This window comes from Molothrus ater, chromosome 10, assembly GCF_012460135.2.
Source record: "Molothrus ater isolate BHLD 08-10-18 breed brown headed cowbird chromosome 10, BPBGC_Mater_1.1, whole genome shotgun sequence".
Lineage (NCBI taxonomy): Eukaryota > Metazoa > Chordata > Aves > Passeriformes > Icteridae > Molothrus > Molothrus ater.
Genome location: NC_050487.2, coordinates 25,328,634 through 25,347,140, shown reverse-complemented (window position 1 = coordinate 25,347,140; position 18,507 = coordinate 25,328,634). Strand labels below are relative to the sequence as shown.

At 51.4% G+C, this 18,507-nt stretch overlaps 1 protein-coding gene across 7 annotated transcripts in view; it reads left to right on the top strand.

Moving 5' to 3' along the window:
* Nucleotides 1–7,292: 7,292 nt before the first annotated feature.
* Nucleotides 7,293–18,507, top strand: part of MBNL1 (muscleblind like splicing regulator 1) — a 60,788-nt gene continuing 49,573 nt past the window's right edge. Inside the window, exon 1 of one of the 7 annotated variants that reach the window (XM_036388469.2) lies at nucleotides 7,293–7,429. The gene's annotated coding sequence lies outside the window, so the exon portion shown is untranslated. Of the gene's footprint in view, nucleotides 7,430–7,579; nucleotides 7,663–18,507 lie in introns of those variants that run through there. The other 6 variants (XM_036388463.2, XM_036388465.2, XM_036388470.2 and 3 more) reach the window with 6 other exon arrangements.

Below are 18,507 nucleotides of genomic sequence, written 5' to 3'. Positions count from 1 at the left end.
GGGGGGAAGTTCCATGGATCTATGCCAGGCACTGGGATGATAACAAGTAGGATTGAAAAAGAAAATTAAATAAAGTCCTAGGCCTGACAATCTGAAAACTTCTTAAATCTATCTTTTATTTTATACCTGGATGCATTTAGTAAAAAACGAAAAGACAAAAAAAAGGTAAAGAATAGAATGTCTTTAGTAGCATCACTTGTTTGGGATCTACCTTTTGAAAGGGAAAAAATGCCAAAGTAAATAAGAGTCTGTTGTTTCACCTGGTGCATTTTGCATTTCCATATGAATTTCACTTTTGGGACTTACATGTTTTATTTTTTGAGCCAACCTCCTCCTCCTTTATGGTTGGACTCAAGCAATCCTTCCTGGGATGGAGCTCAGGGATGTTGAGATGCTCCCACTCCTGCTCAGTGCCAGCCAGGCCGGTGTCCCCATGGCAGGTCTGCCTTGGTGACACAATTCCTCACAGAAAATACAAAAGGTGCCTAAACAACACAAGAAGGTACAAAAGGGTCAGTTTATTATTATTTCACACTGGGGTTTAATATAAAAACATGCGGATCCTGCTCCTCGTTCCCGTATCAGGGGAGAGACCTTTGTTTCCAATCTGGATCTGTTTGACACGATATCCAGCAGGAAGGCAAAGCTGTTATCTCCAATGCTAGGATGGAAATGAGGAGCATGGACACTTTATCTCCTAATGAGGGAGAGATGAGATTGTCCATATGTTTCCCACACTTCCTCTGATTCAGATAATCTTTTACAGATTAACCAGAGACTTATTCTTTGCTAACAAAACAAAATGCTCCTGCCCTGAAAACTTTAACAGTCATTATTTTTCAAAACAAAGATGTGACCAAAATTTGGAAAAATAATAAGAAGGACAGAGTGGGGTGATTGGTCAGACACCATCAGCTTTAATGAGAAAGAATTAAAGCTCCTGAAATGCTGGGAACATAAACCCCTTCAGCAGCACCATGACATGGGCTGGCCTTGCTGCCTTTCTGAAGGAATTCATTATTTTAATAATTGCAGCCTAAGAAAAACTTCAGGCTTTGGACTCCTCAAGAATAATAACAAAAAAAAAAAGAAAAAAGCTGGGCAGTTCTGTCATCTGTGCCACCAGCACTGCTCACCCTGCACAGTCTGGGGCTGATGACACATTTTAGCTCAATTCAGAACCAATGCCAACAAGTGTGTCTGTGGTGAGTATTCAGTGAGCAGTTTTACTCACTCAGCAGAGCATGAAGACTCCCCCTGCTGCATGTCTGACACCACAGGGAAGGCGGGTGGGCTCTGCTCTCTGTTTGTAGCCCGGGGAATCACGTCAGATTAAATGGGGCTGTTTGCTAGCTCACCGTGCCTGGCAGTGCCACAGCTGTATCAGGAGAAAGGAGAAAATCTGTCATTTCAGCCAAGAATTTCAGATTAGACATGGGCCCCTCTCCATGGAGGCCTCTTTTCTGATGGAGGCCTTGAGGATGTTGGGTTTCTGCACAGACAGCTAACACCCATGGGAAATTTTATCTGTTGCCTCTCTCTGGGTGAAATTTCTGGGTACCTTTCACCCTTATTGGGGGGTTTACTCTGACCAAGCTACGGAATCTCTGGGAATCCCAGAGAAGGGACCAAGGTGCCTGCGCTCTGCTTGGAAAAGGCTTCAGGATGGGAAGAGACCCCTAATGCAGAGCATCCCTATCCCTGACAAAACACAGAAAATTCTGTAATGGGAATGGATGTTTCTCGGGTGACTATTGTATTTGTCATTGTAATTGATTTTATTATTTATTAGTGATTGAAATCAGGACTCAGGACCTGTCTTTGTCACAAGGCAGTTCTTGGGGCAGCCTCAGTGGGGAAGCTGTGCAGACACAGAGACCTGCTCCCCCCACTCTGCTGCCAGTGCTGTGGCCAAGCTGGGGCTGTGCCAGGCTGTGGCTGGCTGGTACATGCCATGAGCCAGGCTCAGGGACTCATGGAGAGCTGTTCCCTCAACTCCTGCAATATCTATAGGGTGGGATGGTGAACCCAGCAGCACTCTGCAGGGCAGGAGCAGAGGGGGACACCGGTGGAGGAGCAGAAAGAAATGACAGGAAATCCTGCGCATGGCCGTGCTGGCTGCAGGGTCCCTCAGCAGCGCTTCCAGGCTGCTCAGCCACGTGCTGCACCTCCAGCTGCACCTGCAGCTCGCCCCGAGCTCGGGCGCTGCAGGGCCCGGGTCCGGAGAGGCGGCTCCGCTGCTGGCACGGGGGCTGTGGGTACAAGCCCCCAGCTCTGGGTGCACGGTACAGCTGGCACAGCTGGCACAGCCGAGCGGAGCCACACGGCCCTTCCCCTGCAGCACTGCCACACGCCCCTTGCCCACCATGGACACTGCTGGGCAGGAGCCACTGCACGGTGTCCCAAAGCTGGCATGGCCAGTGAAGGTGGGGCACCATGGCATTTTCCCCCTGCTCTGAGCAAGGGACATTTCTAGCTGGCCCTGAGTGCAGCAGAGCTTTGGGTGGAAGGCAGCTGCCTTCGGAAGCCTGGAGCTGGTGGTAACCCCCGCAGAAAGAGCAAAAATGGCTCTGCAAACCCCTGGCTGGCGAGGCCGGGCAGCCGTTATCTGCGGCTTGCAGCAGGAAGGAGCCCTGGGCACCGCCCCAGGCATTGCCCCATTTCCAGGGAGCGCGGGCCATGGCCCGTGTCAGCGGCCCGAGCCCGCTTCCCCCAGCAGCTGCCAGCGGGCAGATTAATGGGGCACAGGGAGACTGCGACCGCGTGTCCGTGTCCCCGACGGGCGTGAGCTCCCGTCAGCGAGCTGGGCTGCAGCGCCATGCAAAGCACTTCCTCTGCCGTGGCCTTTTCTGCTAGCAGAAAGTGACTTTTGCTTCCTTAAGAAAATACATGTGCAAAGCCCAGCCCGTGGCCGTGGTTAGCGCTGCAGGAAGGGCTCACTTCACTCCTCGGCCCCCTAGGTTTGGTAAGTGTCATTCTCCGGCCTGTCACCGCTTCCCCAGGCCAGGCTCTCACCGCAGAGAGCTGCTGGCTGTCATTGGCCCCGCAGCCCGGGGGCGGTGGCTGTGCCAGCAGCGCTGCTGTGCCCGGAGCAGCACCCAGCAGCAGCCCCGGTGGCACCGAGCCGCTGCCCCGGCGCGGGGCTCGCCAGCCCGCCCAGCGCAGCAGACACTGCGGCCAGCGGGGACGGACGGTGAGTTGTTCACAAAGCCGGACGGGTCCGTTGTCGGCTTTCACTGTGCTGCTTTCGCATACGCGCCTCACTATCTTGAGTTAGTGAAGCTTTGAATAATTTATTAGAGAAATGAACACTAAATGCAAGATGTTTTTATGCAAGGCATGAGTAACAAAACTCTGTGGTTCTGAAGAGCATTAAAAGTTGCAGTCAGACCCACCATAGGCCCTCCGTGGTGTGTGCTGGGGGTCCACTGGGACCCCTGTGTGTGGAGGAGTGGAGGAGCTGCACCCTGAGTGAGCACCAGCCTGCTCCCAGGGACACGTGGAGCAAGCACGGCGCGGGAGCCACTGCCATGGCGCTAGCATGTGCGTCCTCTCTTTCTCCTGCTTTTACTACGGTTTTATCCATTCAACACCTGTGGTGCTTACTGTGCTGGAAAAGTTGAGAGAGGTTCTCACATGCTTACAGGAGCCCTGTGAGCTGGTTTAAGATCTGTTGTGTTCTGGGGATAGAGCGGCCACAGGGCTGGTGAGGCACCCTGCCATGGCTGTGCTCCATGCACTTTGGGTGCATTTCCCAGCTGGTTTAAGATCTGTTGTGTTCTGGGGATAGAGCGGCCACAGGGCTGGTGAGGCACCCCGCCATGGCTGTGCTCCAAGCACTTTGGGTGCATTTCCCAGCTGGTTTAAGATCTGTTGTGTTCTGGCAGTAGAGGGGACACAGGGCTGGTGAGGCACCCCGCCATGGCTGTGCTCCACTTTGGGTGCATTTCCCAGCTGGTTTAAGATCTGTTGTGTTCTGGGGATAGAGTGGACACAGGGCTGGTGAGGCACCCCGCCATGGCTGTGCTCCATGCACTTTGGGTGCATTTCCCAGCTGGTTTAAGATCTGTTGTGTTCTGGCAGTAGAGCGGACACAGGGCTGGTGAGGCACCCCGCCATGGCTGTGCTCCATGCACTTTGGGTGCATTTCCCAGCGGGGCCGAGTGCTGGCCCTCCACATGGGTGTGGGTGTCCATCCCTGGAGCTCCTCAGCCCTGCTCTGGCACTCTGGGGGGCTGTTGGTTAAGCACATGGGAGACTGAAATGACATTAATCCTCTGAGAGCGACCCTCAGCTTCCTACTGTGAAATCCGCTGCTGCTGCTGAACCTCCCGCCAGTTTTCTGTGACCAAACACCATGTTGGACTGCACACAGCAGCCACGGGGCTGAGCACCCACACTGCTCCCATGGGCTGGGGAGGCAAACAGGTGCTGCTGGAGGGGCTCCAGCATGAGCTGCATGGAAGGAAAGAAATTGCCTCTGCAGAAAGTGCAAAAGCTATAATGTGTATCACAATTAGTGCAAAAGCTATAATGTGTATCACAATTATTTGCTAGGAATTGCACTGTGGATTTTTCTCATTTGTATGCTTGTAGACTAGGAGAGATTATTAGTATCTTACTGCTCTCAACAAAAATACTATCACACAGTAGTTGCAGGAGGCTTTAAAACAAAAGGACAAAACAGTGTTAAGGGCCAAGTCAGAAATTTGTGTGTTATCTTTACAGAAATGCAGATGAGCTCATTAAAACAGAAACAAATGTGCTCTGGCCTGGCGGGAAGCGTGCTCTGTGCACAGCGGCGGGAGCGGGCTCCGGAAGAGCAGGGAGGCAGCAGGGCCTTCTGTGGCAGCAGCACTGGAGCTTGTGTCAGACCTTTTTGGGGAACTTGAGCTTCACCAGTGTTGCACAAATAAGGGCATCAGGAAGCAAACGGCTTCTCCAGGGTTGCAGTCGTGTTCAGTCCAGGTTTGAAGCAACTCTGTGTCTGCCTTTAATAAAGGCTCAAGGAGGGAAGGAAGATCAGAGTGTAGGTTGATTTAGTGACTGCTGTATGGCAGCTATTTGGTGAGATAAAATGAAGACACAGGACACACTTGGAGCTCAGGTGGTTTCTGTCTGTGTGTGAGGCCAGGTACGGAGCCCCCCGTGCTCCTGACAGGTGGGAACCCTGCAGTGAGGAAGTGTTTCTATTCTGCTCGAGGTGCAGCTGTGAGGAGGATGCCACAGGCACCCTCGTGTCAGGCTCTGGGACACACTGGTCCCAGTGCACGTCCGAGTGACCACTGGCCCTGCTGCCTGCCAGGCTCAGAGGGAAGGGCAGGCACCTTGGCACCAATTTCACAGGCCAGCCTCGCACCTCAACAGCACCAGGGCTGCACTGACTCAGCCGGGAGAGCTCCTCTTTCTTGCTCCCCTTGTGTTAGCAAAAAGGGACTCTAAACCACAAAGTATCCCTCAAAAAACTTTCTTAGCACACAGTGTTTCTCTTCATCCTCGAGTACTGATTTGTCTTCTGGGCTGAGAGGCACACAATGCTGAGTGTGCAATGACATATTTCTTTATCTTTGCTGTAAGACAATTAGTCTGTTGTAATCACAGGTGGTGATTTTTGTTGGTATTGGATGATGACCTGGGAGACCCCTGGATCTGAAATTTCCTCTCGGTTTTCTCTTTACCCTGCCCTGCCTGTACATTTTGTTATGACAGAGCTTGTGCCTGACATCCATGCTCTAGGGTTTGATCCCCTGTAACCTGCACAGACCGATGTGAATGGAATGCATTCACTTTTCAGGATACAGTGAGAAATGCCTTCACTGTGCCCAGCACACTGCTCCAGTCTCCCAGCACCAAGACACTGTCCCAAGCCATTATTTAAGAAGAATTTGGGCAGGGAGGAGTTTGTACAGAAACTTTGTGACCAGAACGAGTGCTTTGAAAACGCCCAGCGCGGTGATGTCGGTTCTCAGGGAGGAAACGGCCCAGGGAGCTCTTTGTGCTTGAACAGGAACAGGAAGAGCACAAATGGCCCAGTACAATGTTCACTCCCAGGGCCCATCGGGCTGTGCAGCCAGGGACACCTGCACTGCCCCACAGTGAGGCGGGTAAATATCAAATACCGTGGCATACCAGTTGTCATGGATTTTGTTCTGCTCTGGATTAAACTTCATTGAAACACAAGTGTAAGAACACGACATTTTTCTGAGAGAAAATGGAATGCTTCTTTGTCCTTTCAGTCTCCTGTTTCTAGCAAAAAGCCATCAGAGCTAACCAGCAGGTATCAGAAAGCTCTCCCAGCCAGTGCCCTCGGGCATGTGGCACACCTGGATGCTCCCCAGGCTGGGCAGCTCTGAGGAGGGATGCTCACTGAACCCATTCTGTTTCCAAAGTGCTGCCTGCTCCTTGCAGGGGTGATTAGAGCACAAGAAAAGCAAAGTTAATTCTATCTCCTCCAGGCTGTCAAATAGAACAAAAAGCCTGATGAAGGAAGCAGCTGGAGTTAGATCTTGAGACCAGGTAACCAAATCTGTCTCTCAAAGTAAAGAAAGGAATTATTTGTCATTACTTCATCTCACAAAACATAACCCTCTGCTCATGTGTCTGTGTTAAAAGATGTTTAACACTATATGACACTGGAGAGAAACTCTTTGTCTCTTTCCTTGTCTCTTTCCTTGTCTCTGTCTCTTTCCGGGTCTCCTTTCAGTTTGTTTGTCTTTCCTAAACTGTGGTTAGCACCTCCGGGGTTTGACGAGCCCTTCGCACATGGCCCTGTGTGCGTGTCCTGGCAGGGGGCACACCGATACCCCTCTGGCTAATCTAGACGACTGCGTGTCCTTTTCTGCACTCTGCAGTCGGTGTCACCCACACGGCAGCACCGACACGTGCCCTGTGCCGGGGCAGAGCGGACCTGTTGGCTCGGCGGTGGGCTGCTGCCGCTGCTGCGGAGGGCCGGGAGCGCTGAGCTGCTGATGGTGGGTGCCGGGCGAGCCCTGCCAGCCCCCGCAGCAGCCGGCGGAACCGCCGCTCTGCAACGGCTGCTCTCGCCGAGATGAAGGAAGAGCGGGAGCCGGGAGGAGAGCAGGGTGCTTCTGCCTGCCTTGGGAAGCAGATCCTTAGAGGATCGTGTCCTCAGGAACGGCCTTGGGGGGGTGCGGAGCCATCGCGCCGGGCGCTCTGCGGACACGGCCGGGCCCGGGCAGCGCCGCCCGCCCCCAGGCCGCCCCTGCCGTGCCTCCCCCGGCCGGAGGCGGCGGGGCCGGGCACGTGTGCGGGCCCGGGCTCGGTGACTCATGAGGCGCCGGCCGCTCCGCCGCGGGGAGGATGAGGGAGGGCGGCCCCGGGGGAGGGCAGCCCGCCGCGCCGCCGCCCCGCTCCGCGCCTTCCCCTCGCTCCCGCGGCGCCCGGAGCGCGGAGGCCGCACCGGGATTAGGTGAGCGCGGCCGGGCCGGGGCCGGGCCGGGCGCCCCGCGGGCCTGGGGCTGCCGGCGGGGCCGGGGCCGGGTGGCGCTTCCGGGCGGGGCGGGGGCGGCGGCGGAAGCGGGCCCGGGGCTGGCGCGGGGAGCCCGGGCCGCCGCTGCCTCCGCCCGCCGCGCCGGCGGCACCGTCAGCATGAGCCGCTGAGCCGGGCGGGCCGCGCCGGCAGGGCCCCGCCGGCAGGCCCGGGTGAGTGCGGCGGCGAGGCCGGGCCCCGCGGCGGGGGGAGGCGGGCGGCGGCCCTGCGGGGCGGCTCCGCGGGAAGGGGGGCTCGCCGGGCTCCGCGGGGAGCGGGGCAGCGTCGCTGCGCTCGGCGGGCCGGGGACAGCGACCGTCCTCCGCCAGGGGCCGGGGCGCGGCCCCGCTGCCCGCGCGTCCCTGCGGCAGCGCCCGGCGCGGGGCTCCCCACGCGGGTCCCCGCCCGGAGCTCGGAGCCCGGAGCCGCCCGGCCGCGGGGCGAGCGGCGGCTCCGCAGCGCCGGGCCGGGCCTCGGCCGTGCGTCGGGGCTGCCCGGCGGGCGGTGGGTGCCGGCGGCGCCGGTACCGCGGTGCGGTGTCCGAGGCCGGCGGGGAGCCCGGCGGGGCGGGAGCAGCACACGGCGGGGCGGGCGGCAGCGCCCCGTGCGCACTCCCCGCACGGCCTGGCCCCGGCAGCCGCCGCGGTAGCGTGAGGGAAAGAGAGCTTTTTGTTTCATTTTTGGAGAAAGTTCTTGATTTCCGAACTTTGGTTTGCAGGTGCAAGCAAGTCAGTTTGTTAAGACGCTGGCATAGTGGAAGAGGTAAATGCAGGGATGTTTGTGTAAAATGGTTGTCTTGGAAAAAGATGTGGTTGTTTGTTTTAGAAAGAAATAATTTCTTTTGGTGATTTTTTTGAGGTGGGGAATATATGCCCCAGAGAACGGGAGAATCAGGACAGGGGTGACAGAGATAATGAAGTGCAAGAGAGTAGGTTCAGGGAAGGGATGTAACGGGAAAGAGGGATGGAAGTAATGAATAGTAATGGTGAATAACTTAACTGGGTTGTATTTTTTTTTGGCACTACGGAGAAGGGGTGGAGAAGGGGTTCTAATGAAACGACGACATATTCCAAAGTGACAAGGAAATGATTTGCATAATGAATAATTAACCGATGGCACTTGTTGCTGCAGGGGAAATTTGGGGTGAGAGCTGAGGAGAGGTTGCAGGCTTCCCTCGGGCTGGCTGCATGTGACACTGACCCCGGGCAGGCCCACTGGCATACAGCAGTATTATGATAATTTAAAGTAGATAAAAGAGGAAGAAATGAAAGGCTTGGTAACCCCGTGCTCCCTGCAATGGTGACAGGACTGCTGCATGTGGAAGGCTGGGATGTGCCACTGCAGGAACCAGAGGTGTTGGGTGTCTCTCTGCTCTGGGCTGAAAGCAGGCATGGGCAGTAGCCAGCTGGGGTGTATCCCACAGCTGCCTCCAGCCTGGTTCCCCCGGGTAGGAGGGTCTGAAATGCACTCCTGCAGTCTGTCCTCTGAGGGCTCTGTGCAGGGCAGGTGAATGCCCCATTCCGTGGCCTTGGTGCGATGTGCCAGCCGTGTCCTGCTCCATCCCTGCAGCAGGTGCTGCTCTGACTTCCCTGTCCTCGAGCTGCCGCTGCTGGAATCCTGCAGTCTAAGGGTGATGTCCAGGAGGTGGAGATGGGTGCCAGCAAACACTGGAGCCCGCCCTGGCCGTGGGAGGCTGCTGCCCTGCTGGGCCACGCTTTGGCTGCCCAGAGCAGACAGGCTGTAAAAGCCACATGGTTTCACCTCACTGTCCAGAGGGGTTTCCGTGGCCACAGGAAGGTTCTTACACATGTGGTGTAGGTGAAGATCTGATGGTCAGTGCAGATTAAATCATAGGCTTCCCTCCCTGTTTTTATGTCCTTTGAGTACTTGTTTTATTCTGCTGCTTCAGTGTCAGTGGGGAGGTGGTAGTGACAAAGGGATGCCTGTAATTAGGGGCATGAGCCTCAGCACCTCTTGATTCCTAAATAGTGGATGATTCCTGCTCAGGAGCTGGTGGATAATCTGCAGACATCATTTTCTGACACTGAGGAAGTCATGCGTGTTGGGCTGTAAAAGGCCTTGTGGTAACTCCGTTACTTTCAAAGGCTCAATGTGTGTTTTCCTAAGGCATATTTTCGATGGGAATGCTGTAAACAGCATGTTAGCTAAGGCCAGCTCCTTAAGGTAAAACTGCAGGAACAGTTCTGTTCCCATTCCTTATGATTTATGTTCATGCCAAGGGTGATTTTTGCAACTATGAGTTTATCAGCAAATTCCTGCTACTACTCCTGTCCGGAGGGAAGGGAGAGGGAGGATCTGGCAGAGTTCAATTGCTTCCCTGGGAATTCCTTCACTTCACTGTGTCCTGCTGTGCTCAGCCCTACACAGGGGCTCTCCCTTCCCTTGCATGACTTGTGGTCTCCACTGTTTGTGTGCTTTAAGGATTAGAGCAGTTGCCTATGATTATTATTTTTAAATTTAATTTTTTTTAACAATTATATACTGTAAACTTAGTTTCTCAAGTTATGCAGCAAAGTAAACAATGTTTCTTTCCTCCTACCCCATAGCTATTTGCCAAAAGAATAAACATGTAAATATGTTCGAGTGCTGTCCTCAGTGACATTTGGAGCCTGCTCTGCTGTGAATATGTGCAATTGCAATTCCATTAGTGTCAAAGAGAGTTCCCAGCAATTAACAAGGAAAGAGAAGGGACTATTAAAACCGTGTTGTAGTTGTGGTGAAACTTCAGTACATCCTAAGATGAGCAAGTACAGGTAACGTACCGAGTTGTGAGGTGGAGGCTTTGTGTGGCTCCTGTGGGGATGCTGGAGCCCACTCTCCCTTCAGCAGTCTGTGCAGGGGCAGTGTCCTTAGTCAGTACCTTGCTCGGAGTAAAAGGCCAGAGACAAATGTTGGTTTGCCCTGCTCTGTGCATTCAAGACCAGCAGTAGGTTCTGCTGTTCTGAAGATGCTCTGAAGTCTGTTCAGTAGTTTCAGAGGCAGCAGCAGGAGAGCGACAGCAGCACCCTGAGCTGGGCAGGCTGACAGATACGAGGTTTCCTATGTCCACTGGCAGTTTGGGGGCTGGGTTTGATGTGTGCTGACCTCAGGGTGAAGTCCCACTATCTATCAGAAGAATTGCTTTTCCTAAGGGGTCAATTAATTTTTTTAATGTCCACTTTGTCAACTTCTACCCTGTGAAACAGTCCATGTTTCAGATTATGTGCATGTAATTGTTATAGAAGAATATTTTTATCCAAAATATCTTTGTTCCAAGTAGCTGGGAAGAAAAAAAAAAGCTTGCAATAGGTATAATCTGTCTTTAGTAAAATCTGATTCAAGTTCTCACAATTCATCTTGATTAAGCTTGAAATTTTGGAGGTAAAATTGCTGTTGGTACAAATTAGTAAGAGCAGCAGCGGTGTGTAAGCTGACAGCACTTCTGTCAAGAGGGTGCAAAATCCTGCAGCTTAAGTTCATTTTGGTTTGAATGTACAGGTTGTACAGGGAAACTGAAGCAGCCAGGCCCGAGGAAAATGCAGCTGGGCCTGAGTTTTGTGTAGCCAGATTATAATTCCCATAAGGCAAGTGCACGACCAGCATTAGCCCAGCCTGGGGAATGGGCCAGCTCGGCTTGGGTCTGTCTGTCCTTCCAAAGCCTCACTACCTCCTGGAGCTGCTCTGATCTGAGCACTGTGATAAAATGTATGACTCCTGTGTGCTCCCTTTGCTTTGGGCAAATAGGCCAAATACTTGTTTTCTCAGAAAAATATTTTGGTACATAAATATGCAAGGTGTATATGAATAGCTGAATGGAGTGGATTTCTGCAGAATAAAAAGCAGTAAGTACTAGATAGGTTGCTGTAAACGCCAAAGGACTGGGCGTGTTTCAGAGCTCCTGCACAGCCCGCCGTGGCTAGCCTGGCTGGGCTGGGCTCCTTTTATCAGTCCTTCTTGAGAATGTACAGGTGGCAGTCCCAGCGCCTGCTGAGTGCCCAGGTTTTCCTGTGGGAAGTGTACCTCGCTGTCCGCCCTGGGGCAGGCTGCTCTTGTAAAAGGAATTTCTTTTCCCTTATGTAACTTGTTGGTGTTACATCCAGAGTCGGCTCTTGCAAAAGTGCGTCAGTCTTGCTTGCAGTGGCACTGAAAAAACTTAACAGAGCGTGCACTGAATTCCCCCCTTATCTCTCTATAGCACATTTTATGTATCTTGTAGTGAGATGTTTTGTTTCTGCAGTTTCAGACTTCGTGTTTCAGAAGATTAATAGACTTAGCAGCCCTGTTTGCTCAGCTTAGCAGCGATAACAATGTAATAAGTCATGAGACGGCCTCAGATCATCTGGCAAGGCAAAATATGCCTTGGACTTGAACTTGGAGCAGGTATTATTTGCAGAGAAAAGTGAAATGTTGAAAGCATTATAAATAGCGTGTCCCGCCTGGGGCGGCTGTGGGTTCGGGTCTGCCTGCAGAGCCTGCACAGGAGGCGGCTGATGGCATCTGCATTCCCGCTCCGGGTGGCCCGGCAGGCCGAGGGCAGCGTTTGTACCGTACATGGCTGGTATTTGCTGCAGCACGTACAGCCCTGGCGGGGCTGGGCACAGGCTGCAGAGCAGGCTGGGCCCGGGCTCCCAAACCCTCCCGCAGCAGCTCCGCGCATTCCTGCTGCGTGGCTGTGTCCCGGGCCAGCCAGGCAACTGCGAGCAGTGAGTAAGGACTTGGGAACCCAGAGCATTTTTGGGCTCCCGGCCCAATCCTGCTTCCAGAGGAGTTAATTGGAATTTTTGCCTTCTAAAAAAGGGAGAGCAGTCGGAGGTGCCCGGCTCAGCCCCGCGGGGCCCTGGGCGCCGCCGTGAGCGCGCTGCGAGAGCCGCGCTGCCCGGGCCGGCCGGGACGGGCGGCCGGAGCCCCCGGGATGTGCTGCCGAGGCCGCTGGAGCCGTGGCGCTGCAGCGGCGCTGTCTGCACTGCAGTGACGGTGCCCGGCGCTCGAGGAGGTGAGCTTTGCCTTTCGATGTGAGTGCGCTGCCGTGGGAGCGCGCCGCGTTTGCCGTGTCCCTTGGCTCTGCTCTTAGCCGAGCTGCGGAGCCTTGGAGGAGCGGCCGGGCTGGGTCAGGCTTTCCGAGCAGGGTGCCAAGCTGAAGGCACAGCAGCGGGCCTGGATTGGCCATATAAAGGAGTTGTCGGGTGCTGCCAGGGCCACCCGCCCTTCCTCTTCCTCGCTGCTCCCCAGGGCCGCGCTCGCCGGTGTTTCAGCGCTGCCTGTGCCTCTGGCTCCCGCGGAAGGAAGCTCCCGATAAACACGGCAGGGCTTGCTGGGCAGAAATAAACTCTCCCTTTTTTCTTCTGTGGCTCTCCAAAGCTTGGAATAAAATCCGAACAAAAATGTTGATTTTAGTGTGTGGAAGAGTTTATTAGTGCCTGGGCAGCGTTCTTGACTTCATGTGCCCGCCTCTGGTTTTCAGTGAAGCCTGGTACTCTTTACCTGGGTCATGAATCCTTCCATGCTCCAAACGTAGGCACAACTTCTGTGGACTTTGAGCCTTCTTTCAAGCAGTGAAAAATCAAAGGTGGTGAGTCCGTGATCCTGATAATGTAATTATGTATTTTTCAGCTTTTTGATGTGTAGCAGTTTAAAATGTTGTTTTGGGAGTGTGGGCACTTGCTGTGCTGCTGGAGCTTTGCAGGCTGCTTGGGAAGGAAGTCCCTGGGCAGATACCTTGTTTGCTGCTTATCAGCGTTTTATTGAGCTCCTGTATTTATGCGCAAATATATTCAATAAATAAATCTTTAATAATGGGATTTTTGTTGTGAAAAGTAGACACAGCTCTGTTCAATTCTTATAATTAAGTACAGCTAATGGTGGAACAGAAATATAAGCATTTGAACTTCTTTCACTAATTTTTCTGCATGACTGACAAAATTATTGCTTTGGATTTGGTTTGTTTTCTACAACTTCTAAGCATTCTACAACTTCTGCCTTTAATCACCATTTTTATAAAAGCTAGGTTTTCTTAAGTTATTTCAGAAGCTGTTTTCCAAATATCCTTGTTTCTGTTTTCCAATATCCCCGTTTTTGTTTTTTGTGTAAGAGTAGAAATTTAAACTTTCATTCTTGGTGTTTTAAAATGGCTTTTAGAGGTAGGAAGGACAATACAAGGAAAACAGTGATCTTTTGAGGTTTTTCCAAAACGCCTTCATTGGGTTTAACTTGGATAGCTTGCTGTGTCAATGGAAAAGGGACACATTGGGGAGAAGGTAAGCAGAGGATAGAGCATTCCAGAGTATTCCAGGGTGTGAGAAGCCCTAAGGGACAGTGTCAATGGCCCTGCTGTGCTGCGCAGGGACCAGCCCTGGGCTCAGGAGCCCCTTTGTGACTTGTCCCCTGTGTGGTGGGAGCTCTGCTGGCTGGGCTTGTGTGCAGAGAGGCTGTTCTGAACAGGGGCTCTTAGAGGCCTGTTTCTCATGGTTGTTGTTAGCTGGGTACATGTCATAATTCAAAATGAACCAGCGTAACAATATACTAAAGCAAATACTGATTAAAAACTTGTCTCACAGATATTTTCCACTTATTTCCTAAAATAAAAGTCATGCAGTTTTTATTACTTCTTTTTAATACCAGTGACTAATTTAGAGCTTTTGCTTGATATCCAAAGACGTATGTATTTGTTTAGTTTGCGTGAGATTGGTCATGATCCAAAACTGGTCACATCAGTAAGTGTGTCTGTGCTGCTGAGCATTGTATATGTAAGGATCTCTATTAAGTCAAGGAAAGCGTCTCCTAAACTTGTTTAGTTTTGCTGTGTATGGAAAAATCATTTTATATTTAGTGTATAACAGTCATCTCTGATACCTCAGGTGGTGACAGGGCAGAGAGAATTAAAAATCCCATTCTCTGTGGTTTAGATTCTTATGTAACTAATTAAATAAATTACATAGATTCATTGTATTTTCTGAGAAGTTGTACAAGTTTGTCTCATCCTGGAAGGATGTGAATATAAACATAAATTAAATGTAAGGCCAGAATGAATCAAAGCAAAGTGCTCTATTTTGGATCTGAGATTCCCTGAGAAACAGACAGCTGTGAATGCAAATGCAGTCGGCTGTGTCTCCTGTCTCACAGCAGATGCTGGAGTGTTTTCAGGACTGTCCTTGCCGTGGTTCCTGTTGGTGGCCGAGTCGGGCAGTGTCGCACTGAGCTGGCAGTGCCTCCCTGCTCCAGGTGTTCCCAGTGTGGCAGTGCTGCCCCTCGGTGATGCTGGCGTGGTTTCAGAGGTGTGGGACTCCTGGTCCTTCCTCAGGGGTGCCGTGCCTGGCACTGCTTGGCCATGCTGCAGAGCCAGGGCGCTGGTTTGCCACTCGGGCAGCAGTCCTTCAGTCCAACCTGAACTGCTCTGCTGTCCCTCATTCCCAGGTAATTTTGGTTTGTGATTGTCCCTGCATTGCCATAGCTCGCCATGGCTGAGCTGAAGTGACCAGTTCTAAGGGCTGCTGCAAGCAGAGCTCAGTGTAATGAGTTCCTCATGAGCTGGACTCACATCCCTTTTCGGTTGCCCTCAAGGCAGATGCAAGATGAAGCAATCTCATGATGGGCCTGCCTGGGAGCGTGCCTGTTAGGCAGAGAGCAGAGAGCAACAAGGCATCCCCCATGGAATCGTGCCCCACTGTGCTCCATGTGTCCTCAGGGCCAGGAGAGCTGCTGGCATTGTCACCAGGAGCAGGACCACGCGTCAGCATGGACCATGTGACACGAATGGCCTGTTCTATTCCTGGTAATTAGGTTCAGATTTAATCTCGCTGGTTAATTTGATGTGTGCAGGGATGTGGTAGCTGCATCCAGACACCTGACTCAAAATTATTGTCCTAACAAAGTGGTTGTCATGTGAGCGGGCAAGAACTTTGAAATCTGGAGTTTTTGATGTGGGCAAAGGTAGGAGGAGTGGCCCAGCCAGGGATGAGTTAGTGAGGCCAAGGGGAGGAGCTTATTGTCTGGAGGAAGTGGTACTATTAATAAATTATTAATGTTAGTAGTGACCATGTGTATGTCCTGATCCGTCAGGTGCTGTCTGCAGTGGTCCCTCAGGAATCCTTTTGCCCACTGCTTTACCCAGCTGTCTCTGGGGAAGGAAAAGCCACCCTTTGCAGCAGGGCCACATGGCAGCTGCACGAGCAAGGGAAGTGGGACCTGAGCAGCACTGAGGTGCTGCTGTTTCCCCTTGCTGTGCTGGAGATGTTCAGGCATCAGACCCGTGGGAAGCCGGGGTTGGTGTCTGCTGCACCTCTCACCAGTGAGAGCTTCTCCGGGTCACTTCTGCTGAAACCATCAGCATCGGCTGAATTTGGTGTCAGAGGGAAGCGGCTCCTTCCCTTGCTGAGTCATGGATGTGGCTTTCTTTTTTTCCTGTAGGGATTCTTCTTGTGGATGATGCTAATCATCCATATATAAATATATATGGTTTATATAAATTCATACATGCACGTGCAGCTGGAAGTCACCTGTCCCTATGGGACGGTTTCTGCCTCTTTGCTGCTGCTGCTGCAGGTGCCTCCTGGCTCTGAATCCGGGCTGTGGGACTCATCCTGGGGTTTGCCATGTGGCTGTTCTTGAGGACAACACCCCACAGCCGCTGCCACCGAGACAGGCGTGAGCAAAATTCCAGTCGGTAATTTTGTGTTCCTAGTGAGCCTGAGTCACACCTGCAGGGTGCAGAGCAGCGAGGGTTTTACAGGAGCTGTGCTCTGTTCATCCACGCTGGGCTGCCTGGGGAGGCGCCAGGGCTGGGGGGCTGCTCCTGCGCTGACCCCGCTGCCGTGGTCATCCTGCTGCTCTCCTGCCTTGCTTGGCCTGTGTACACTTGCAGTTAATCAAACAAAATGTGCAAGAGTCGGATTAATAAATAGCTTGTATTTTTGGGAAGGGTGCGTAGTTGATTTATTATGGCCTCTCAAAAGCCTTTGTACAGAAACATGTTTAAAATTAGTATTAGAACAAGAAAATGAATCTGACTTTAATAAAGCAGGGTTTGTTTTTTTCAATTCAGTTTGTTACTTCTTGGAATTTTAACTTAAATCACTAGATTACTGTTATTTTTAAAGATAAACAACTTCTTTTTAGGCTTGCTTGGGCAATGTCACTTCTTTTATGGTAGGAATCCCCCTGTGCCAGGATAATACAGAACTTCCCATTTCTAAAATACATTATGTGAATGTTATGGCAAGGGAATTACAGTGCAAATATGTTTTTATTACCAGAAGCGGTATTTGTGACTTCAGTGGTGGGTGGGGATGGATATGTAAATGCTTTGTAATACATAAATTGATGAAAAGTGGATTAAAGGCAGAGTAGTCCTTGCCCATTTTGTGTCCCTGACTTAAAGTTGCAAGAACAGAATAACAGCTTGTGTGCCCCATCCTCGTGCAGAGACAGGGCCTGGCCTGTGCCTGTTCTTGCTCATAAATAAATACACATCCAGCTAACGCTGTCAAACTGCGAATCCCGTGTGTCCCTGAAGTCTCAGATTTTGTAACAGGGGTTGATATATAGCCCAGGTTATTTAAAAAAATCAGCAGACAGGTTTCTTGACTTTAATATTTTTAAAATTACAGCAAGAGCAGTTAATCCGTAACTGTCTGCTCCTTAAAGGTAAGAGGGTTTATGGAATTTGCAGTGTAGCTTTCTGACTTGAAAATAGCATTACTGTAATCTGAAGTAAGAGAGGATTGGGCTGTGGGATTTGTATGTCAGTGCCCGTGCCCTGCTGGTGGCAATTGGCTCACATTTTGATTAGGGATGGAAATCTTGGGGCAATACCTGACTTCTGCATGTGGCTGGGCCACGTAGTGTACAACATGTTGCCTCTTTGTTCATTATTTATCAAGTTTTCATGAACCGAGTACACTTGGGTGTGTTAAATTCAGATGGAATGTCACAGTTAGGTGGTACTGCTAAAACAGTTTCAGAAACTGTGAAATAGACTCAAGATAAAACCATGTCTGATGGGGATGTGCTGGAGGAGCCACTGAAGTCAGTGGGAGGTTGCACCAGGAAAGTCTGTCAGAGCTAAAACAGTACAGAAAAAAACCTTTAAAACACTACTACTAGCAGTAGTAGTAGTACTAAAACTATGTATGTCATGCAAAATATCTGCGTCACAGAAGCAGTGTTGGCAGTTTTTTTACTAATCTGGTGTGGCACTTAGTAGCTCAAAGCCAACATGTGCTTGCAGTTTTACCAGGCGCCCAGTCCCAGGCTGCTGGGCTGGGGAGCTGGGAAACCCAGCCCAGGCTACAGTGCCCTGGCAGTCCTGCTCTAGGGCTGGCTGCTCTCTGCTCCTGCCTCTGCACTCCCGTGTTTTCCTGAAATACACAAAAGTACACATTTGTAACGGGAAGCAGCTTCCACTTCTGTGCTGTCCTATGGGAGCAGCGGGTGCAGCCCAGAGTGTGAGACAATCTTCAGCTGCAGTCTACTAAAGAATATTTTCCTTTATCCAGTCCTATACTGTTATGTGACAAGATGTTAATTAGCTCATTGTTTCAGCTTAATTTTGTGACAGTGCTATAATTATATCCCTCAATTGTGCCATGGAGTAATTGCTGTATCTCTTCCAAATTTTATATTGAGATATGTTATTGGTAAACTTGGAGTTTGGCAGAGGTGTTTTGAAAATACTGTAAGGAGTCAGTAATTTTGTGTTCCTTGATTTAAAATACAGCCATTTGGCAATTTCAAGCTTTGAGACTGCCCTGTCAGTGTAAATAGAATATTGATTTTTTTCCATTTCCTATCTCATTAGAGTCATTGTCATGAGGATGAATTCACGTTGTGTAATTATCTGTTCTTGCTGACAGTTCTCATGTCATTGAGACTGGTGTTTTCAGCTTCCACTTTCTCTAAGCATAAAAATAGCATTCTTCCCTGCCATCTTCTCCTTTAGTGCTGGGCTTCTTGCCTCCCCAGCTTTTTACATCTTTCTTTGAGAGACACGTGTGAATTGAGATAAACAGGGATGTCCAGCAACC